The sequence below is a fragment of the Prionailurus bengalensis genome, chromosome B1 (genome assembly GCF_016509475.1).
Source record: "Prionailurus bengalensis isolate Pbe53 chromosome B1, Fcat_Pben_1.1_paternal_pri, whole genome shotgun sequence".
Taxonomy (NCBI): Eukaryota; Metazoa; Chordata; class Mammalia; order Carnivora; family Felidae; genus Prionailurus; species Prionailurus bengalensis.
This window is the reverse complement of record NC_057344.1, coordinates 51,204,302-51,229,614: the sequence shown is the minus strand read 5'-3', so window position 1 is coordinate 51,229,614 and position 25,313 is coordinate 51,204,302. Positions and strand designations below refer to the sequence as shown.

Here is a 25,313-nt window from a genome sequence, read left to right as displayed (position 1 = left end):
CACTATCATTAAAATTTTTTTCAAAAATTTTTTGTTTTGTTTGTTTGTTAAGAATTACTTTGGGGCGCCTGGGTGGCGCAGTCGGTTAAGCGTCCAACTTCAGCCAGGTCACGATCTCGCTGTCTGTGGGTTCGAGCCCCGCGTCGGGCTCTGGGCTGATGGCTCAGAGCCTGGAGCCTGTTTCCGATTCTGTGTCTCCCTCTCTCTCTGCCCCTCCCCCGTTCATGCTCTGTCTCTCTCTGTCCCAAAAATAAATAAAAAAACGTTGAAAAAATTTAAAAAAAAAAGAATTACTTTGATACTCCTGCATTTTTGGTCAAACTTTTTATCTCTCATTTCTCATGAATATTATCTGTGGCTACAGCACTTTTTATATTTTTGGGAATTACATTATCTTCCCTTAAGATTTATGATACCTCAGCTAAAATCTTCAGAAAGAACTTTAAAGAAAGCTCAAAATTTCATAAAGCCCTATACATTCACACTGCAACTTTTGACCTGATTAGTAAAGATATGTGATTGTTGAAATGGTATTTTTCTAAAAGCAAGTGAGAGGCTGACCACTACAACTTGGGCACTCCTGAAGGGTGCTCTCACTTGTCTGCCTTGGGACCCTGCATAGAGTGGCTAGGGCAAATTCTGCTCACCAGTGCATTCCATGCTCTGTTAACTAGCACACCCCACTCTCCTAATTCTGCCTGCAAGGGGTGTCACTGAATAACAAACCTTCAGACAACAGATGGGATAGGAAGAGCGGTCTGCCCTGTCAGAGTGGAAACCAACAGGGAGGCCAGGCTTTCAATAGAACATGTGCAGTCATCACATGTTCCTTTAGCATTTTATCCAAATGTTCCCTCTCTTCCAGCTCTTTTCCCAACTTCTAGACTTCACACATAAAACAGCTGTGCTCACAATCACTTCCAAGGCTACCTCCACTACTAGAATCCCAGAAAGTTAGAGAGAATAAGAAGACTGACACAGCCATCCCACTTCTGAGACTGCATACTTCTCCCCGCAACAACTTATAGTTTCTGACAATTCAGTGTCCCCAGATCACTTTGCCTGGTTCAGCTTACTGTGAGGTACACATTTATACTTTCCTGTTTGCACTTTTAAACAGCCCTTTTCTATATTGTTCAAACCACATATCACCGATTTGAAAATGGCTCTTAATCCATAGGTCTAACCCCTGACCATCCACCTAAGAAAGCTTTAGAAAGACATGCATTCCCAACTCCCTGCTTGGTATGTCCACCTGGAAGATTCCCTGATGCCTTGAATTCAGTATATCTAATGTCTAATAGACCAACCAAGCCAGCATCTTCTTCTGATGTCTCTATTTGTTTTAACTGCATCAGCCTCTTCCTAAAACCATAGTAAGAAAACTGAGAGTCCCCATTGTTTCTTCACTTTTACTTTTCTCAACCTAACCAGTTTCCTGGTAGTCAGTCCTTCATACTCTCACTCCCTTCCCATCACCATCACCCTGGTCCAGTAACTCACCAGCTAGATGATGACAACAACCCCCTCAACTGTCATCCCACCTCAGCTCCCTCACTGACATGTATATTTCACATTGCTTTCAGGTTGATCTTCCTCACCTACACTTTCCAACATGTTATTTGTCTTCTTTAAAACCACAAGCAGGTAGTATGCATAAATCTTAAAAGTCATAACACTCTTTTATCCTATGCTTCCACTCCTGAGAAGCAGTCCTAAGGAAGTCCTAAGGAAGTCCTTTTAATTAACAAATACTGATTTTTCAGAAATGTTCTTAACAACATTATTTATAACCATTAATTATTTGAAACAACCTAAATAATCAATATTAGAGAAAGTATTTAATGATGGTCCACCCATAATTTGGAGTGCTACTCATCAATTTTTCTAAGATTATTTAATTGCATGGAAATATTCAAAATATAATGCTAAGAAAGAAAATTCAGGGTATTAAGCTACATGAAGAATGGGTTCACATTTGGTTTAATGTATACACTTTGAAAAACAGACTCAAGGGGAATAAACCAAAATATTAATAGCAAGATTACAAGTGATTTTCATTTTCTTCTTATACTCTTTGGTATTCTCCAAATTTCTATAAGAAATATGTACTCCAGGGGTGCCTGGGTGACTCAGTTGGGTAAGCATCAGACTTTGGCTCAGGTTGTGATCTCATGGCTCATGAGTTGGAGCTCCACACCAGGCTCTGTGCTGACAGCTCAGAGCCTGGAGCTTGCTTCGGATTCTGTGTCTCCCTCTCTCTCTGCCCCTCTCCCACTCGCACTCTGTCTCTCTAAAAAATAAAATAAAAACATAAAAAAAAATTAAAAAAGAAATATGTACTCCAACTGTCATAATCAAAAAGTAGAGGGTTTTTTTTTTTAGGTGTTTATATGGATTGACAGATAGTATGGAAGGAAATACAACAAAATGTTGGAATAATAGTTGCATTTTCATGTTCTCTTTTGTGTTTTTATATATTTTCCAAATTCTCTCTAACACTTTTTTTTCTAAGTTAATTTATGTTGAGAGAGAAATTGTGAATCGAAGAGGGGCAGAGAGATAGAGGGAGAGAGAGAGAGAGAATTCCAAGAAGGCTCTGCATTGTCAGCATGGAGCTTAATGTGGGACAGGAACCCACGTACTATGTGATGACGACCTGAGCCAAAGGGTGACACTTAACCAACTGAGCCACCCAGGTGCCCCTGTGCCACTTTTATAACCAAGAAAACTAAGGTAATTGTTAAAGTTCTAATACTCATACCCTATCCTCAGCCAAACTGGAATACCATTCAATACCATTGTCCTCGACTACCATGTTATCTGCTCGTGCTCCACATCCTTCACCCCCACTCCACCTTTGGAAATCCTATCTATCCAGAATAATTTCAGATATCATCTCCTCCCTTAAGTATTTCCAGAAGGCCATTCAGATATAAAGTATCTCTTTTTAGAACCCCAAACTATTTCCACCCTCCTACCTCAGGCATTTATATAGTCTGCCCTATGTAATGACTATTGAGTTCTGTGCTGTGACCTCCTCCCTACACTATGAACTAAGAAGATGGGCCTATCTCTCTGGAGTTGGTTTTCCTCCTATCACCTAGCATGGTGGACCCCTCAGGGGAGTAATCTTTTGAATGGAACTGGAATTCACTGAAATTTAACGGACCATCTTTGATCATTATCATGGTGTTTTAAAGGAGGTATTCCTAGAAATCACAGTGCCAGGTTATGGACTACTCAGATCTTCCTTTGAGGCTTCTAAAGTGGAAACTCAGTGATTATATGGAGAAAAATAGAGCATTCACATAGAAAGAAAAAAAGTTCTCATTTAACTTTCTCTTTCCTCTACCAAATTCCTGTATTTTTGTAGACAGATTCAGAATCATCGAAGGTGGATATTTCAACCAGGCCTGTATGCTGAAACATTTACCACCTTGGTGGACTCAGGAAAGCTCCTTATACTTTTAAGTTTTAGTTTCCTCACCTATAAAGTAGGAAGATTAACAGTACTAATCACAGAGTCATTGAAAAAAGTTCATAGATAACATATAAAACATGTCAACAAGCATATGGTAGGTCCTCAATAAGTGTTCATTTCCATTCTCTTCTCTCATTTTCCCTGCTTGTTCCATGTCCCACTACCAATGTGGGGTATGGTAGTGGGTAGTATGGTAGTATGGTACCAATGTGTGCACACATTCAAAATTCCCTCTCTCAGTTCACCCAAGGTGAGAGCTCCTTTTCCTGACACCCTTGGTCCCTGAGGTGTCACACTGTCCCATGGTGAAATGTGAGAGCCATCCCCTCTGATCTCAAATGAAACAGACTGCATTATGGTCTAAGTAGCCTCTCTGGATTTCTGCCCACAGAATTCTCTGAGCTAGCTTCCCCATTTCCTGAGCATATAACTCTCTAGTTACCACTCAACTCAGACATCCCTTCTCTAACAGCTACTTCTGAAGGCATCACTTTTTTTTCTTTCTTTCTTTCTTTCTTTCTTTCTTTCTTTCTTTCTTTCTTTCTTTTAAGCTTAACATCTCTTCACATCTCTGCCTGCTCACTGATTCCTTCCTGCCCAATGTTATCAGCCAGGTCTTCATCATGCCACAGCAACAAAGAAGGCTAGCCTCAACCAGGGGCACAGAGCTGTGTGCCTCTGGGCCATTCACTGGGATGTTTTAAGCATCCATTTGTCATCTGAAAAATGAGTTAAGTTATTTTTAACATCCAGCTTGATCACTGAATGATCTGATGGCTCTGTAGAGAGAATAAGAGGCAGAACTGAAATCTATATTCCTCTTCTTAACTTTAACTGTGATTTTACGACTGTGATCAGTGGGCAAATAAAATCTTTCCTACAAACAGCACATAACCTGGTATCCTTTTCCTTACATGCCTAGAAGAAAAGGAAGGAAAGGGAAAGAATTAAGGAGGCCACATTCCTGGTGTGAGCCACACACTGTACCAGTATCTTTGTATACATGGAATCCCCCAATAACTGTTCAGGGAAGGCAGAATCAGCCCCACTTTAACAATGAGAAGATGGAGATTCAGAAAGGGTAGGTCACTTCCCCAAAAACACAGAACCAAGGCACACTCAGGATTCCAACCTGGGTATACCTGGAATCCAAAGCTGGTGTTCTTTCCATTATGCTATGCTGCTTTCCTAGAAACAACTTCACAAGCTTATCTTTGTAGAAAACTGTGTAGACCTGTAAGCAAGCTGAATTAAGATCCTCCCTATTACAGTTACAGGGTTTGAAGGATGCTTCTGATCTACCACACTATTCATTACAGGGTATTCAGTGGCACCTGGTAAATAAAAGGCAGTTCATGTGAATCTTGTAAAAGCAGCGTGATTTTATGGAGAACTCTGCTGGAACTGCATTTTCTGTAATGGGATTTTACTAGATATAAATAAAGTATCTAAAGAGTCAATGGCAAAGACACAGTGCACTATTCACACATTTCCAAGGCACTCCTTTCCATGGGTCCCTATCCTTTATAAAGCACAGGGATGACACCTAAATGTTGTCGCTCTGGTCTAGATGAGTGCTCAAACCAGGGCAATAAACAAACCCAGGTTCCAGCCACAATATGACAACCTGGGCAGAGATGGGGAATGTCCTAGACTACATTCTAGAAAGGCAACTCAGCAGACCTAAGACAAGAGGTGGCCAGGCACTGGTCACCGACACACATTTACAAACCTTGGCTGTGTGTTGCCTGGGGCAAATCACCACTGGTCAGCTATCCAGCAGAGGGGGAGGTGGAGAAGAGGGATTTGAAGACAGTTTTCAGTTCTAAAATGCTATGACTATCTCCCAAAGATGAAAAGAGGTGTTAGAAATGTAAACGGGGCCTCAGTACATTTTCTTTCCTAGTTTTACTTTTTAGCAAACCTATATCATGTTAAATAACTCAACAAGATACTTTCCTTATCACTCTCTTACTTGAAAACTACAAAATTTCTGGCGTAAGAACAGACACTCAGATCAATAGAACAGAACAGAGAACCCAGAAATGGACCCACAAATGTATGGCCAACTAATCTTTGACAAAGCAGGAAAGAATATCCAATGGAATAAAGACAGTCTTTTCAGCAAGTGGTGCTGGGAAAACTGGACAGCGACATGTAGAAGAATGAACTTGTGTATGGTGTCAGAAAGTGACTAAACTCAAAATGGATGAAAGACCTAAACGTAAGAAAGGAAGCCATCAAAATCCTCGAGGAGAAAGCAGGCAAAAACCTCTTTGATCTTGCCCCCAGCAACTTCTTATTCAACACGTCTCCGGAGACAAGGGAAACAAAAGCAAAAATGAACTACTGGGACCTCATCAAAATAAAAAGCTTCTGCACAGTGAAGGAAACAATCAGCAAAACTAAAAGGTAACCAACAGAATGGGAGAAGATATTTGCAAATGACATATCAGATAAAGGGTCAGTATCCAAAATCTACAAAGAACTTATCAAACTCAACACCAAAAAACAAATAATCCAGTGAAGGAATGGGCAAAAGACGTGAATAGACACTTCTCCAAGGAAGACATCCAGATGGCCAACTGACACATGAAAAAATGCTCAACATCACTCATCATCAGGGAAATATGAATCAAAACCACAATGAGATACCACCTTACACCTGTCAGAATGGCTAACATGAACAACTCAGGCAACAACAGATGTTGGTGAGGATGCAGAGAAAGAGGATCTCTTTTGCATGGTTGGTGGCAATGCAAGCTGGTGCAGCCACTCTGGAAAACAGTATGGAGGTTCCTCAAAAAACTAAAAATAGAACTACCCTATGACCCAGCAATTGCACTACTATGCATTTATCCAAGGGATACAGGTGTGCTGTTTCCAAGGGACACATGCACCCCCATGTTTATAGCAGCACTATCAACAATAGCCAAAGTATTGAAATAGCCCAAATATCCATCGATGGATGAATGGATAAAGACAATGTGGTATGTATATACAATGGAGTATTACTCGGCAATCAAAAAGAATGAAATCTTGCCATTTGCAACTACGTGAATGGAACTGGAGGGTATTACGCTAAGCGAAATTAGTCAATCAGAGAAAGACAAATATCATATGCTTCACTCATATGAGTACTTTAAGAGACAAAACAGATGAACATAAGGGAAGGGAAACAAAAATAATATAAAAACAGGGAGGGGGACAAAACAGAAGAGACTCATAAATACGGAGAACAAACTGAGGGTTACTGGAGGGGTTGTGGGAGGGGGGATGGGCTAAATGGGTCAGGGGCATTAAGGAATCTACTCCTGAAATCATTGTTTCACTATATGCTAACTAATTTGGATGTAAATTTTAAAAAATAAAAAATAAAATTAAAAAAAAGAAAACTACAAAATTTCAAAGTAACTTCTACCACACTGTGGTTAAAAGAGAAATCATATGGCAATTAGAGTCTGATTAATATTTTCACTATTTGATGACAATTAATTACCACATCAATTCCTAATGCTTCTCTAATTTGATTATTTTTTGCAGTTTCTTCCCTAACTTAAAATATGCCCATATGGACACATGCATCTGCCATTCTACCTCTGTGCTGTGATTGATACCATCCTGCAACCTTTCTACACATTGCTGTATTTTAGCATTTAACCTCATCATAGTCTCTAAAGAGCACTAGATCTTTATTCACCTAGAGAGTTCAGGAACCAGAATTGCAAAGTTGGAATGGACCTTACCTCTCATCTAGCTTAAATGCCCTGAGAAGAGTAAAAAATCCCTTAGCATCACAGCAAATAGTTGTCCAGTCAAAGCCTGAATTGCCCTCAACCTCTTGAAGCAGTCCAGTCTACCTCTAATGATAGCTAGGTCTTCCCTACATTGAATAGAAACCCTAGAGCCCCTCCTTTGTTCTGATCCTCTCCCTTGAGGCTATAAAAGAACAAATTTAGCCCCTCTTCTGCATGACAACCCTACAACACTTTCGCCATTTGAAGACAGTTCCACTGAGTTCCTCTTGTCCAAGCTGAGTACAAGTTCCTTCATCCATTCATTAGACATATATTTGAATTCACTCACTAACTGCTCTCATCAGAATGTGCACAAGTGTGTCTGTATCCCTTAAGGACCGTGAAGCCACAACTGTTCCCCAGGTACACGCTGATGAGGCAGTGGATTTCTCTGTGAAGGATGACCATTGGATGTGTCTGCACTGTGAAACACCAGGCTTTGAAAACCGAGCTTGCTGGAAACAGCACAGTTCTTTCAGCTACTGGAAAGAAAGCGGTTGCTAGCTAGACTAGGGGATCATAATTAAAAAGAATAGCACCTTGATCCAAGAGAACCATACTTCTCCTGAGGATGAGCATGAGGCTAGAGATAAGGCATGGTAAGAGTGAGCTATGGGATTTTTATCAAAACCTGTCAAATATGTTTAACAGTTTGGCTGGGGCAAAGAAAAGAAAGCCATGAAGAAAAAAAAATAGCATTCAGTTTTCCCAAGAGGCAAAGTATTTTTTTAATTTCCCAGATTTGTCTGTTCATGGTCCCTGCCTTCTCTAAGGTGCCTGAAATTGTATTTCCCTTTTTAAAATGGGTAGGAGAGTTCTAGAGTTTTAACGAATAAATGACCATGACATTTACCAGTGGGTGTTGACTAACACAGTAGAATGTTTTCAGTTCCAGCTCAATCCTAAGAGAAAACAGAAGACATATGGATGTGGAAAGAGGTCCCAGATGAAGAAAACTTCCAAAACAATCTGCAACCACAATGTGACCCTCTTCTTATTTTTCTTGAGAAGCAGAAAGACAATAAAGAGAGGCCAGGGTCAACCTGGATCATTCCACTTTATCAAGAAGAAACAGTGTAGCTGGGATGGATGTTAGTGAAAACCAAGGCTTTCATTGTACCAGTATGAAACTGAGGATTAGACAAGACAACTAGTTTGAGATACTAAGTGATTTCATTAGACTAAGCAGCATTTAATGTTTTGTTTTGGTTTTGAGAGACAGAGCATGAGTGGGGGAGGGGCAGAGAAAGAGAGAGAGAGAGAGAGAGAGAGAGAGAGAGAGAGAGAGAGAGGGCAGGCTCTCTCCCGAAGCAGGCTGGACCCAAAGCAGGCTCCAGGGTCTGAGCTATCAGCACAGAGCCTGATGGGGGGCTCAAACTCATGAACCAGGAGATCATGACCTGAGCTGAAGTTGGACACTTAACTGACTGAGCCACCCAGGCACCCCTAGACCAAGCAGTATTAAAGTGACCCCTAGTGACTTGGTCAGGTACTTTTTTGCTCTATGAATAGGTGTGAAAACACACTAGAAGCATGGGTCTCTGCCACCACCTTACACCAGATTTCATGACAGTATCCACAGGATCCAGGTGCAACTAGATAACTTGAAAGGCATCCTAGGCTACTCCCCAGGTTGCCTGTACAGTGAATCTGAGGAATTTAAGACATTCCATCGTTCCTCTGGCATTTCACCGTCATTTATACTTTTTCTTCTTTTGGGGGAGGGCAGGGAATGGGGTGGGCACGGTTATATTACTCCCTCCTTCAGTTTCCTATCCCTCTGCTATTTTTCTGCCTTGCAAGTACCTTCTGCTATTATTCATTCTTTCATCTAATGAATATTTTCACTGAAAGTCTGTATTTAAGACTAGGGCCTGGTAACACAAAGATACCTAGACATGCTCCCTTTCATCAGAAAGCAGGTAGACAGAGGGAGATTGTCAATTCAATATCTCATCATAATGCAAGATGACAAATCTTATGTGATGTACAAAGGCACAAAGATCTGGGGGGGAAAACTGGGGAAAAGTTGCCAAGACTTCCAAGAAAAGCAGGGTTTAAACTGAAGGTGTAGAAATATATGGAGTGGTTAGAGAACTAGGAGGAGGCCCCTCACAATTTGGGTGAAAAGTCACATTAAAAATGAAAGCTTATTGAGCAGATTGGAAGTAGGTTTTACAAGGCCTTAAATGCTACACTAAGGAAGGGACACATCTTCCTAGAGACAAAGATCCCCCCGTAAAGGAATGGTATAATCATACTTGTACTTTGAGAAGTATTTCTGTCAGCTATGTGATCAAATCTCTTTGGGAAAAAAAGACAAAAAGACAATGACAGATTTGCAGAGAGAACCTCAGATGTGTCCACTGGACTGCATGCCCACTGCCACCACCCTGGTTCAGATAACCATCATCTCACACCATTTAAAGACAGAGCATCCCTGTCCCTGAGGAAAGGGGAACCTGATTTTATTTTTACTGGTAATGATAGAAGCTGTAATATGGGCAAAGCAGGGTCTCTTGTGAAAGAAAAGAGGATAATGCAGCTGTTTTAAAAAGAGTATAAAAAGAAGGCATAAGAAATGGCCTTCAATAGCATCCAATCTGATCTTTTCAAATCTTATCTCACATCTTTCTAGTCCATTCTTCACACTGAAGCCTGTGTGATCTTTCTAAAATTCAACCATGATCCCATCATTTCTATGGTTCTTCTTGCTCTTAAGATAAGGTACAATTTCCTTCACCTGGCTAACTGGATAGGTAGTGATGTCAGAAAACCACAATAGGAACAAGTTAAGTAGGGAAAGGAAATTACTAACTACCAAGGGTCTGACTATGATATGGACAGCACTACCCTATAAAATGTACATAGTCTATTCCAGAGGGATCTGGGATCCTTCTGAGAAAGTTACCGTTATTTTCATTTGATAAGGGATGATCCCAGGATGAAGACCGTAAGGATATGTTGGTGAGGCAAAGCTAGGGTAGCTAGGGTTTGAACCCAAGAGTGAGTCCATTTCAAAACAATGTCACCATGGAACCAGAAGAGAAGAAACAAAGTGTTCTAAAAGGAGTTGAGTACAGGAGTTGAGCACAGATGTGGGAATAGGGGTGGTCTTTGGGCAAGATGGACCTTCCCTGTTTTACAGTCATTTTTATTTAATCTTTACTCCCACTCAAAACTCTTTATTCCATTGTCCTCATTAGATCCCTACCTTTGACTCTCTAGATTTGGCACTCAGTTTGACTAACCCCAAAAAAAATTTCATCAAATTTATGGTTATTATATATATTTCTGTCCCAGTCTCTCTCTCTCTGGGATCCTTCTGACACTCCATTACATATATATTAGACCAACTGACATTATCTCATAATCACCAAGATTCTGTTCATTTAAAAAAAAATTCTCGGGGCGCCTGGGTGGCGCAGTCGGTTAAGCGTCCGACTTCAGCCAGGTCACGATCTCGCGGTCCGTGAGTTCGAGCCCCGCGTCAGGCTCTGGGCTGATGGCTCGGAGCCTGGAACCTGTTTCCGATTCTGTGTCTCCCTCTCTCTCTGTCCCTCCCCCGTTCATGCTTTGTCTCTCTCTGTCCCAAAAATAAAATAAACGTTGAAAAAAAAAATTAAAAAAGAAAAATTCTCAAATTTGTATAATTTTTATTGACCTGTCTTCAAGTTCACTCATCCCTTCTTAAGCAATATTGAATCTCCTGTTAAGTCTATTGAATAGTTGTGGGGTTTTTAAATTTCAGATGCTGTATTCTTCAGTCCTGGAAATTCCATTTTATTCTTTTTTATAATTTCCATTTCTTTGCTGATATTTCCCTATCTATTAACTCATTCAATCCATCCTTTACCATAAATTCTTTAAGGTATTTATAATATGTTTTGGGTCCTTGTCTGCTAATTTCAATGTCTGACTCATCTCTGGTCCTGCTTCTATTTACTTTTTTTCTTCTTTAACCATATGTTCTTGTTTCTTCACATATCTGATCATTTTTTATTGCATACTAAACACTGTGGATGATATGTGCTAGATTTTGTGATTCTTCCCTAAAGAATGTTGAATTTTGTCCCAACAAGCAAGTAAATTATTGATGGGTCATCTTGATCCTATAAAGACTTAGATTTAGAGTTATAAGAATAGGTTTATTTTGCTTTTTCTCCTTAGCCCTAGGATGTAACCCTTTATCCTGGGTTTGCTTCTAAGACATGGCCCTCCTAGAGTTTAAAATAAAAGCCCAAAGTTTTTAAAAGTCTCTTTAACCTAGCAAGCCTTGAACTCCAATTCTCTCCCAGAACCAAGCTGCCACTGACTCAGCCTTCTAGCAGCTGCTTTCTGCTGGAATTTCTTTGGAATCTCACTCTGTGCATGTACAGACAGAGGCAGCCACAGATTTGAAGGGGAATTGGTAAGAGATTGTGGGGGCTCTCCCTCTACTGCTCCTTCCTTCCAGAATGTTTTGAATTGATTTCTAGCTAGTCTTGCAGGCCCTGGATTTGACCTCTTTTTATTCAGCCTGGTAAGATAGTTACTTTCTATTTGTACTCTCTTTATTCCCTAAGCAACTGACTAAGCAGTTCCTAAGCAACTGACTACTGGAAAGCACCCTCAAGGAAAAACCTGGTTAAATGTGGTGCTTATCAGGTTTGTTTCCCTTATTTTAAGAGCTATGTTCCCTTCAGATTCTGCCCAGACAACAACATTTTGTTGTTCACCAGTTCCTTCAAGTAACCGTTTTTTGGTTTTGTTTGTTTGGTTTTGTCCACAAAGATGTTATCAGATGGAGCTTCAGAAACGTATTCAAGTTCAGAAATCAGCTTAGTTAGAATTTAAACCCAAATTTGGAAGATAACATATCTGACATTCCATCCCAACATTTTTTGGAGCTGGAAGAGTTAAGAGGTTTAGGGAAATACCAATTTATTTTACTGATAAATCTTAATCTTATTGTAAGCATTGATTTCACATTTTATTTTATTTTATTTTATTTTATTTTATTTTACTTTATTTTAAGATTTTATTTATTTTTAGTAGTCTCTACACCCAACATGGGGCTTGAATGCACAATCCTGTGATTTCATATTTTAAATCACATCACCGCATTCCTTTGACCTGTGCTCCATTCCGTATTCTGTGTATACCAGAAGTACAATTTGAAGTACTTCTACACTGTTTAATGTATTGTAGAACAACCATTTTGAAAGGACTCCTATGCACTTGTTCAACTTGATTCTCAGTGGTTTAATTCAATTACATCTAAAGATGCAAGAACATCAATCTGTAAGTAGAGTAATAATACCTACATACAGTTGACTCTTAAAAAACACAGGGGTTTGGGCACCAAGCCCCTGTACAATTGAAAATCAATGGGGCGCCTGGGTGGCTCAGTCGGTTAAGCGGCCGACTTCAGCTCAGGTCATGATCTCACGGTCCGTGAGTTCGAGTCCCGTGTCGGGCTCTGTGCTGACAGCTCAGAGCCTGGAGCCTGTTTCAGATTCTGTGTCTCCCTCTCTTTGACCCTCCCCCGTTCATCTCTGTCTCAAAAATAAATAAACGTTAAAAAAAATTTTTTTTTTAAAAATCCAGGTATCACTTTGGACTCTCCCAAATTTAACTGTTAATAGTCTACTGGAAGCCTTATTCAATAATATAGGCAGTTGATTATCACATATTTTATATGTTATATGTATTATATTCTGTATTCTTACAATAAAGTAAGCTACAGAGAAGAAAATGTTATTAAGAAAATCATAAGGAACAAAAAACAGTACTGCTGTATTTATCAATACCATAAGTTTACACTGTCTGTTTATAAAATAGTCTACCAGTACTTATATCAATATAGTATTATATGATACAAAACACTGTTGATGTTACACATATTACTAACACTAGATATCAGAAAGGAAAAGATAATGTGAAAAATAAATGCATGTTTATTTACAGGTAAAATGATTCATGCACTGATAACAAAGAAGCAGCAGTATGATTGCTTCATGGTAGCCTAGACTACACACTAACGAGTTAATTACTATAAAATTTTTATGGCATACAGTATTACAGTCTTCATAATATACTATTGGAAATATTGTTACCTTTAAAAAAAACCACTTCCCTGTGATGATAGGCTGATATGCAATGTCTCCAATTATGAGAGAGAGAAGCATACTATATGACAATATAACTCTTTGAAAGCATAGTTATAACAGTAAGAAAGCTGGCACATTAATTTTACATTATATATCATTCATCTTATGCCTCTGTAAAGACAGGCTATCCATTTCCATGCAAGTCTTTCACACGATATTCTACATGATGAATAATTAGGTGACTATGACACAAAAACATCTCATGCAGTTCTTGCCTACAGTGATTAGATCTTCACACAAATTCACTCACACACATATACAACAGATGAGCTTATAAACTGTACAGCATGATGATTATTTAATACTAAGTGGAAGTGGATCATCATAAAGGTCTCTATCCTCATTGTCTTCACATTGAGTAGGCAGAGGAGGAGGAGGAGGAGGAGGAGGAAGAGGAAGAGGGGGTGGTGCAGGAGGAGTTGTTGGTCTTGCTGTTCCAGGGGTGGAAGAGGTGGAGGAGATAGAAGAGGTTAAGGCGAGGCAAAAGAGGCAGGCACACTCCATGTAACCCTACAGAAACATACTATAGTTTCTGACTTTGCTTCTTTTTTCTCTAGAAATGTTTCTATACAGTACCAAGCGTTCTTCCACTGTTCACTTTGGTTTCAGTGCTCATATTATGGAAGGGTCGAAGTCATTTAAAAAAAAAAAGTCAAAAACACCTTTGAATAATTGGAACCTTCCGTCAGATTTTCCAACGTCAGTTTGTTTTTTCTCTCTGCTTCTTCTACGTCTTCCTCGTCATTGCATACTGGTTCTGAACCACATGTCTACATAAAGTCATTTTCTATTAATTCCTCCAGTGTGTCCCTGTTAGCTCTTGAATTTCTCCAATATCCATATCTTGAAACCCTTCACACCCCACCTTTTTTGTCATATCCACAATCTTTGCCATGATATTCCTTGATTGGCTCTGTTGTAAATCCTGTAAAGTCATGCACAACATGTGGACACAGTTTTCTCCAGCAGGAATTTATTGTTTCGGGCTTGACGGCTTTCATGGCGTTTCCTGTAACAATGATGGCATCTTCAATGATGTAATCCCCCCAGACTTTCATGATGTTCTCTCCATGAGGGTTCTCTTCCACTGCATTGGCAATCCTTTACACAGAGTGTCATGCATAATGAGCCTTAAAGGTCCTTATGACCCCCTGATCCAGAGGCTGAATTACATTGTGTCTGGGGGCAAGCAGACCACTTTGAGGCCTTCAGTGTTGAACTCATGGGGCTCTGCAGGGCCAGGAGCATTTCCAGTACCAAAAGAACTTTAAAAGGCAGTCCCTTGCCAGCAATTACTTCCTGACTTCAGGGACAAAACATCAATGGAACCAATCCAGAAAAAGGGTTCTCATTGTCCAGGCCTTCTTATTGTAAAACCAAAACAAGGCAGTTGGTGCTTACCTTTCCCTTCAAGACTCAGGGATTAGCAGATTTATAGATACTGATCATAAACCAAACTGTATTTCTACAAAACAGTAGAGTTAATCTATCCCTTCCTGCCTTAAATCTTGGTGCTTGCTTCTTTTTCCTACTAATAAAAGTCCTTTGTGTCTTGCCGCCTCCCACCCACCCAGAATAGGGCACTTTTTTCTGCATTAAAAATCTATTCAGGCAGATACTCTTTCTCTGCAATGATTTTCTTTTTTTTTTTTTTTACTTTTTTTTTAATATGAAATTTATTGACAAATTGGTTTCCATACAACACCCAGTGCTCATCCCAGCAGGTGCTCTCCTCAATACCCTTCACCCACCCTCCCCTCCCTCCCACCCTCCATCAACCCTCAGTTTGTTCTCAGTTTTAAAGAGCCTCTCACGGTTTGGCTCCCTCCCTCTCTAACCCTTTTTTTTGTCCTTCCCTTCCCCCATGGTCTTCCATTAAGTTTCTCAGGATCCACACAGGAGTGAAAACATATGGTATCTGTCTTTCTCTGTATGACTTATTTCACTTAGTATAACACTCTTCAGTTCCATCCATGTTGCTACAAAAGGCCATATTTCATTCTTTCTCATTGCCACGTAGTATTCCATTGTGTATATAAACCACAATTTCTTTATCCATTCATCAGTTGATGGACATTTAGGCTCTTTCCATAATTTGGCTATTGTTGAAAGTGCCGCTATAAACATTGGGGTACAAGTGTCCCTATGCATCAGCACTCCTATATCCCTTGGGTAAATTCCTAGCAGTGCTACTGCTGGGTCCTAGGGTAGATCTATTTTTAATTTTTTGAGGAACCTCCACACTGTTTTCCAGAGCGGCTGCACCAGTTTGCATTCCCACCAACAGTCTGCAATGATTTTCTTAATGGCATCGGAGAACCTATCTGCTGCCTCTTGGTCTGTAGAAGTTGCTTCTCCAGTTATCTTGACATTTTAAACCCAAACCTCTTTCTAAAATTATCAAACCATCCTTTTCTGGCATTACATTCTCCACCTTTAGATCCTTCACCATCTTTCTGCTTTAAGTTTAATGACTTCGCTTTTTCTCGAATCATATTTGAATCTAATAGGAGGCCTTTCTTACAGCCAAAAACTGCCTTTTCAATATGAGATAAATAGGTATTTCACAAAAAGTGCAAGATTTTTGTACCTGCTGGCTTCACATCTTTCTTTTTCTTTTTTTTACAGTGGTCCTAACACTGGACACATTCATCTTGAAATGACGGACAACCTCAGCTATAGACCTCAATCTATGGCACATATCAAGCGATTCAACTTTTTCTTGTGATGTCATGACTTCTCTCTGCTTCTTGGGAGCACTTCCAGCATCACCAGCGGCACTTTGTAGGAGTCCTGTGGTGTTATTCAAGGCTTATGGTATTGCACTAAACACGATGAAAAATACGCAAGAACCATGAGAGATCACTCTTAACCGGGATATGCAATTTAAAAAACAGATGAGTTGTTCATGTAGAGATGATAAGTATCAAGTGGCATTTTAAGCGGATACTCCCAACCCTTGAGCTCACCACAATGCCAACAGGAGGTTGCTACAAAATTATGACAATTGTACAGTATTACTATAGTTAATTTTATTCAGTTATGATCTAATACTGCATCTTTATGCTTGTTTACATTTCTCTCAACTGCAAATGGCACCATGCATGGCCCATTAAGTGTGTGTCCAAGTTTTGATAAAGTTTAACTTTTCAAAATAGAATTGTCTGTATTTTATGGTAGTAAATGATAAAAACAGACTCTACATATATTTTATGCATATTCATGACATACCTTTTTCTTAATTTCTCCAATATTTCCAGGCAACGTCATTCATCTGTAAGTCCTTTCAAATTTTCACAAATCTCGAAAAAACTTTCCAATAAATTTATTGAAAACAATCCACATATAAGTGGACCCACGCAGTTCAAATCTATATTATTCAAGCGTCAACTGTACTCTCTACAAAGGATTTGTATCTGTTCTTAGCTAATGTGTCATTTAAAAGGGCCACTTAGGGGTGCCTGGGTGGCTCAGTCAGTTGAGCGTCTGACTTTGGCTCAGGGCATGATCTCGCAGTTCTTGAGTTCGAGCCCCGTGTCAGCCTCTGTGCTCACAGCTCAGAGCCTGAAACCTGCTTCGGGTTCTGTGTCTCCCTCTCTCTGCCCCTTCCCCACTCATGCTGTCTCTCTCTGTCTCTCGAAGATAAATAAATGTTAAAAAAAGAAAAAAAATTTTTTTAAATCTTCCCCTCTTTAAAAAAAAAAGGGGGGGGGGCACTTAAATTCTTAATACCCAGGGAAAGAAAATATTCTAAAACTATGAAGATATTGCATTTGGGAAAGATACACAAAGGTATAGGCTTTTTATGATTATTATCAATTAAAGGCAGTGTGTGTTCACACAACAAGTACTGGGCAGAGAGAAGACAGCCTCCTAAGTGGTATCTCTGCTTCTTTTCTTACCATCAGAGCCAAAGTGATTGTTTTAAAAAATGAGTCATATTATCTCATTTCTTTGCCCAAAATCCTCTAAAGGCTTCCCATAACATGCAAAATAAAAGTCAAAGTCCCCACAGTTACCACAAGACCCTTCATGATTTAACTCCTTCTTAATCTCTGACCTCAGCTCCTCTTCCTCCCCTCTTTGCTTATTACACTCCAGCATATGGACCTTGTGTCACACGCACTCCTGCCTCAGGGACTCTGCACTTGTATTCCTTCTGCCTAGAATGGTTTTTCCACAGATCTCTGTATAACAACCCCCTTACCTCTTTAAGAGCTTTGTTTAAATATTACTTCATTGATGCCTTCCTGGACTATCATTTTATTTTTTTTATTAAAACAATTTTTAATGTGTTTTTTTTTTAGAGGGGTAGGGAGGGGTAGAGAGAGGGAGACAGAGGATCCCAAGCAGGCTCCGTGCTGAAAGCAGAGATCTGGATGTGGGGCTTGAGCTCACGTGCTATAAGATCATGACCTGAGCAGAAGTTGGAGGCTTAACCGACTAAGCCACCCAGGTGTCCCTTGACTATCATTTTAAATTGCAAGCCCTCACCCCAATTCCAACCTGGCATTCCCTATTCTCTTCCCCTGCTTTATATAAATCCACAGCACTTATCACAATCTGATATTCTGTACCATATACTTTAGATATTTATCTTATTTTTTACCTTATCAACTCTTTGAGGGGAGATATTTTTCCTGTTTCCTGCTGCAATAAACAACTTGATAAATAAGTGAATAAATTATCTGAGTCCTAGACTTAGTTCTACCATTAACTAGTAGCCTGACTCCAGGAAAGTCCCTTAATCTCTCTAGGCCTCAGTTTTCTCATCTCAGAGCTAAATACAAAGAACAAGTAACATAATATATCTAAAAATACTTTAAAGTATAAAAATTACTATTCAATATAAAAGTTAGTTTATAACTAACTAGTTATAAGTGGTGGTGTTTCACAGTCACTTCATTGCTAGGTAGAATAAAAATGTTCTACATGGAAGGAAGAAAAACAGGGACAAAACTTTTAGTCCAGGGACACCTGGATGGCTCAGTCAGTTAAGCACCCAACTTCGGATCAGGTCATTATCTCTCATGGTCCATTACCCCACGTCGGGCTCTGTACTGACAGCTCAGAGCCTGAACCCTGCTTCAGATTCTGCATCTCCCTCTCTCTCTGCCCCTTCCCGCCCCCCCCCCCCAACGCTTTGGTTTTCTCTTTCTCTCAAAAAGAAACATTAAAAAATTAAAAAAAAAAAAAAAGACTTTCAGTCCAGTTACGAATGCATCAATAGCAACTGAAAAGCTATTTGTCATTCAGCCGGTACACCTGCCCACCTATTTATTATGTGTCACTGAAGACCCATGTATTGGCACCAGGATTAAAGCACATATGATTTGCTTGGGAATCCAGCTCTTACTTTTACAGGTGGTTTGAAAGCAAGGCCAATGCTGAACCCATGCGTATGGGGCCTTCTCCATCTTATGGTCATGCTAGTGCACATTTCTACAACAAAGCTGTTAAGGGGAGGCCTGGCCAAAGGACGTACTTGCCAAACATGAGCTCTTCGGCCAAAAGGAATGCTAAGAAGCATTTCCTATGCATTCCTGACAGTTCATTTGATACACAGGTTGTTTTCACTCTAAGCTCCTAGTATCATCATATTCCTGAATTTTCCCAGGTGACCTTCCCCAAAACTTCCTCCTTCTTAATGTTCCCTATGAGGTGAATACAAACTATTCCACTCCTCTCAATGCAAATGTCAATGCCACCTGGACAACTTTTATGGTAAGGAAAGGGAAGGCTGGTGGCAAAGAGGGTGACAAGAAATTCTCCCAAGTACTAAATGAATGCATGAGTGTTAGAAGCAAGATGAATGCCAGGCTTCCACAGGGGATTCATCTTGACCTAAGTGACAATATGATGGAAACTAAGAAACTGGGAAAGGACCATCACAGAAAGACATTTGAGATTCAAATGACTGCAAGAGGGGGTTTCAGGGGAGTCCAGAGATATGGCCAAAAAACTTAAACTTTATTTTCCCACAAAACAGACGACACTGATTCCCACTAAGTAAGCTTGATTCTGGAAAGCCACATCTGAAAGTGTTTTGTTTTTCTTTTTCTTTTTCTTTTTTAATGTTTATTTATTTTTGAGACAGAGAGAGACAGAGCATGAACGGGGGAGGGTCAAAGAGAGAGAGGGAGACACAGAATCTGAAGCAGCCTCCAGGCTCTGAGCTGTCACCACAGAGCCCGACGTGGGGCTCGAACTTACGGACCGTGAGATCATGACCTGAGCCGAAGTCGTTTGTTCAACCGACTGAGCCACCCAGGCGCCCCTGAAAGTGTTTTCAATCATCTTTTTTTTTTTTTTAACGTTTATTTATTTTTGAGACACAGAGAAAGACAGAGGGCAAACGGGGGAGGGGCAGAGAGAGTGAGACTGACAGACAGACAGACAGAATCAGAAGCAGACTCCAGGCTCTGAGCTATCAGCACAGAGCCCGATGTGGGACTTGAACCCATGAACCATGAGATCATGACCTGAGCTGAAGTCAGACACTTAACTGACTGAGCCACCCAGGTGCCCCTCAATCATCTTAAAGTAATTATATTTTTAAAATATCTTTTTGAGTTCATTCACGATAAGGCCTATCATGAACTATCATTAATCATCACCATATTATCATGAGTCTTGGCATCCCAGCTGGGACTTGGAAGAATCTATGGTCAGACTTGTACCAGAAAGATAGCCATCTGGCAAGCACCACCTTTGGTCCCAATGTGATTGGTCTTGACCAACTATAATCCTTTGTCTAAATCCTGGGGTACCAATGACATAAGAGGAAGATGAAAGGTGTTCCGTGTAGTAACTCCTGGTATATAAGGACACCTGGGATGTTGCTGACACTTACACACAAGAATTCATGAAAAGTTCACAGGGGCTCTTTCATCATCATTCACGCTATTTTGGCCAAAGGCAGGCAAAGCTAAACAATCATTTCTCAGTGTGAACCAAACATGTTGCTTCAACAGAATCCCACTTCTTAGGGTTTGGTGATAACATTCCAGTTATTTCTGAAAAAACAGATCTGGCATTTTTGATTTTTAATGCCTTGAAAAGAAAACTGTATGTTGTACTAGGCCTAAGAAATTTCATTCATAGGAATTATTTTACTCTTATTTATTTATACACAGCATCATTCCAAAAGGAAAATTTGAGACAACTCACCAAAAAAAAATTTATATATACATAAGATAATAAATAATAAAGATAAAATGAGATTAAAAAAATAAGTGAGTCAGTAGACAGTTCCCAAAATACTTGGTAGTGAAAACTGCAGATAGTCTTACCTGTTCTATCTGTGAAAACTAGAAGGCAGAGACAAGGGAAAAGCACTCTGAAAAATATGTCTTCTGCTACCCTCAAACGCATTCACAATATTAAGCCAAAGCATGAAAAAGCGCTGCAGGTGAGATAGCTCAGCTGTTAGTCTTCACAGTGGGCAGCATTCCTGAGGAGGCTTTGTCATTTCCTGGCTGCTTATCCATTCTCATCATTCCAATATTGTCACAGCATTCCACATCTAGAAACAAGATGGCCCCCTCTCTGGAGTTGGCTTTTTCATCCTGGATTGCTGAGGCTCAGGACTAGAACCCACAAGGCAACATGTCCTCTGGTCACAAGACCTGGGTGAGAACAGCAGAGAAGATGGCTGCTCCCCAGATCCAGCCTTGCCGGAGACATACCTTCTGCCACCTGGCTATGTATGTGTCTGCTACTTTGTTTTGCCCAAATCTGTTGAGGCAATCTGTCTATTGTGATTGCATTTTCAAGTTTAGCCAAATGGTCACAAATTTCAATAATTTGGTTAAATGCTCAAGTGAAAATGGTCATTCAAATTAAAGAGGTTTCCATCATTTGTTAAATCATTTTTGACTTAAGCAACTGTATTTATATATGCTTCTAACTCATGAATATACTTTTAACCCATGTTCAGATCCATGGAGCAAAGTGATAGATAAGGGGGGGGGGGTGGAATGACACATCTTTCTTAATCAAACTGGATGTCAAGATAACCAAGTAGTTAATAAAAGGGCTAGTTCATAAGTAAAAGGAAATGTTAGAATTAAAATAGCACCATCCTATAGCCTTGGATAAAATAATGGACCTAGGCAATGATCATTAAGGGCTGCTAATTTAATGATTCAGTTATTAAATGCCTCCTGAATGGCTTACACACCCCACTTATGGATTCTGATCAGTACTCTAACTCCCAATTTTTAGGAAGTACAGAGGACTGACAAATATGGCCATTCAATCTAGACTGAAGGAGATAGTGCAGAATAATTATCTAATTTATTCAACAAATAAATTACAAGGAAAAAGAGAGAGGTGAACTTACAGGTTAAAAGAGACTAAATATTTATATCAACCAATTACAATGTATGGACTCATTTGGATCTTGACTCAAACAAATGGTTTGAAAAAACATTTATGAGACAATAGTGGAAATATGGACTCATGGCATACTTGATGATATTAAATAATTGTATTTTTTTGGTGTGATAATGGCAGTATGGTATGTTTTCTAGACAGCTGCTCTTTTTAGAGATATGTACCCAAATATTCATGGATAAAGTGAGATAATATGTAGGACACCTGGGTGGTTCAGTCAGCTGAGGGTCTGACTCTTGATTTCAGCTCAGGTCATAATGTCTCATGTTTGTGGAATTGAGCCCTGCATAGGGCTCCACACTGAGCATGAAGCCTGCTTGAGATTATCTTTCTCCCTCTCCATCTGCCCTTCCCCAGCTCATGCTCTCTCTCTCTCTCTCTCTTTCTATAAAGTAAAATAAAATAAAATAAAATAAACAAAATAAAACAAAACAAAACAAAATTAAATTAAAAAAATTAGATGATATGTGAGATTTGCTTTGAAATAACCTGAAATGGTGGAGAGCAACTGAGAATATACATGAAAAACACTCAGCCCTAACTGATAAGCTGAAGCTGAATAAGGGAGGCTTCCTTATATCAGTTTATTTTTAGTATGTTTGAAATTTTTCACAATAAAAAACTAAAAGGTAAACATTTTTAAAAATCCATTAAAGAAATAATATTGATAGAAAATTCCTTATAAGATAACCAGTCTATTGATTGTTTTAGATGCATTACAAGTAATTTATGGGTTAAGCCAGAGAAGCATACTGTGCAACCCGTCACAGTGCAGTGTGTGGCCTAAATATTCCCTGGTGTGTGTCAGCAGTCCAAAGAAAAGAGCAGTGTGACCAACAGCTCACAAATCTCCTCATGCTGCTCACTCTAAAGGGTTAGCAGTAGTACTGTTGACTGTCTCACATTACAGTGTTCTCCTTACACATACCCTTAAAAGAAATTTCTTTCTGGTTCTAGAATCAGGAAATTTTAAGATTCCCCCAAGCATGAAGATTTTTAATATCATTAAGTAAAATGTTGAAACCCATCACCACTTCACACATCGGGATGGCTATGGACAAACAAAATAACAAGTGTTGGCAGGGAGGTGAAGAAATTGGAATCCTTGTGCTTTGCCAGTGGGACTGTAAAATGGCTCAACCATTGTAGAAAATGGGTTGGCAGTTCCTCAAAAAGTACAACAGAGGATTACCATTTGATCCAGCAATTCCACTTCTAGGTATACTCATTAAAAGACTTGAGGGGCGCCTGGGTGGCGCAGTCGGTTAAGCGTCCGACTTCAGCCAGGTCACGATCTCGTGGTCCGGGAGTTCGAGCCCCGCGTCAGGCTCTGGGCTGATGGCTCAGAGCCTGGAGCCTGTTTCCGATTCTGTGTCTCCCTCTCTCTCTGCCCCTCCCCCGTTCATGCTCTGTCTCTCTCTGTCCCAAAAATAAATAAACGTTGAAAAAAAAAATTAAAAAAAAAAAAAGACTTGAAAGTAGGGTCTTCAAGAGATATTGGCACTTCCATGTTCATACCAGTATTATTCACAATAGCCAAAAGGTGGAAGCAACCCAAGTGTCCTTTGATAGATGAATGGATAAACAAAATGTGGTATATATATTTGGTGGAATACTACTCAGCCTTAGAAAAGGAAGGAAATTCTGGGACACCTGAATTCTGGGGCTTAGATGGTTAAGCATCCGACTTTGGCTCAGGTCATGATCTCACAGTTCATGAGTTCAAGCCCCTTACTGGGTGAGCTCAAACCCCACCTCAGGCTCCATGCTGACAGTGCAGAGCCTGCTTGGGATTCTCTTTCCCTCCCTCTCTCTCCCCCTCCCCCTGCCCCTTGCTCACTCGCACTCTCTCTCTCTCTCTCAAAAATAAATAAAAATAAATAAATTCCGATACACATCACAACATGGATGAACCCTGAAGACAGTATGCCAAGTGAAATAAGCCAGTCACAAAAGAATAAATATTGAATGATTCCACTTATTGGAGATATCTAGAGTAGTGAAACTCACAGAGACAGAGAGTAGAATGAGGGTTGCTGGGACTTGGTGGAGACAGAATGGAGAATAATTATTTAAGGTATACAGAATTTTAGTTGGGAAGATGAAAAAGTTCAGGAGATGGATGGTGGTGATGGTTGCACAGCCATGCGAATGTACTTAATGCCACTGAACTTTACATTTAAAGATGGTTAAAACGGCAAATTTTATATTATGTGTTTTACCACAATTTTTAAAAACGGAAACCAATCATACAACTAATTGGTCTTCACAATGCTGCTAGAAAATATAGAGCCAAATCTGTGGCCAACTTTAACAAATTATATTGTATCATGGCACGTACTATTTGTATTTCATTTCTCATATTTTTCTTTGGTCTAACATTTAGCTAATTCTAAAGTATGCAATTTTTCCATGTCTTGTATCTATTTTAATTTTCCTTTATTTTGTTTTATAACAAGGCCAAAGATAAATGATTGGGAAGAGTAAGAGCAAGAGAGAATATATTAGCTGTCTTATATCATCTGCAACATGGGGCTCAGTATTTTTCTTAAAAATGCTAGTTGAGCTAAACTGAATAATGATTAACTTCAGTTTTTGTCATTCTCCATATCTACATTTTTCTTCTAAAAAAGCTAAATCACAGAGAAGCAGTAGATACATAATTGTTTCACTAGCACATCCTCTTGAGCATATTTTTTCGGTAGAAATTTAAGAAATTACTGCCATATAGGTAAAATAAATTCTATAAATCTTCTTCATTTTCAAAAGTTTACAAAAAGTTGGTCAATTGGATGGTCACTATATACTAGCAAGAACAGTGAAATAATTAGCCACAACTGATCAACTCAATAGGTGAGGCCAAAAGAGAAATCATGGCATTTTCTGAGAGCTCTGTGTTGATTCACAAGGAAGCAACCAGTCTCATTTAGACCCATAATGAGAGTGGCCTACTAGAAAGTTTTAACAAGGGCTGGTCAGTACTGGGCCAGTATTAGTTGAGTTCTCCACTAATGCAATCTGTTATCCTTCAAAATCCCTGAGTTACAGGGCTCATCAGGTATTATGCAAGAGAGATTATGGATCAAATGGAACTGACTAATGTTGGGGTCAATCGCCTGGGGCCTGGATCACAGCGCATTCTGGCTGAGGAGAGCAGGTGGCCTCCCGGGGAACACTGCACAGGCTGTCCTATGAGCAGCAGTGCCTGAGATCTGTCCCATCTGTCCCCCATACCCTAAATGCCTTGAGGCATTAGCTCATGACATTCTGAAAACAACCCTGTGAGGCAGACATTCTTCACCTCATTTTACAGATGAGGAATGGGGCTTAGAGCAGGTAAGGTACTTGTCTAGAGTCATGTACCAAGGTTTATCTGACAGCAAAGGCCTCTGTGAGTTCAGAATTATTTATAGACTCCTCCACAACTTTTGTGTGTGTGGTGGGAGGTGGGGGGTAGAGCTTATTTTCTGGCTCTCACATGCA

At 39.7% G+C, this 25,313-nt stretch overlaps 1 protein-coding gene across 3 annotated transcripts in view; it reads right to left on the bottom strand.

Annotated features, from left to right (window-relative positions):
* The window catches only part of MSRA (methionine sulfoxide reductase A), a 450,794-nt gene that overhangs the window by 242,923 nt on the left and 182,558 nt on the right, over positions 1 to 25,313 (bottom strand). The gene's annotated exons all lie outside the window — the stretch shown is intronic.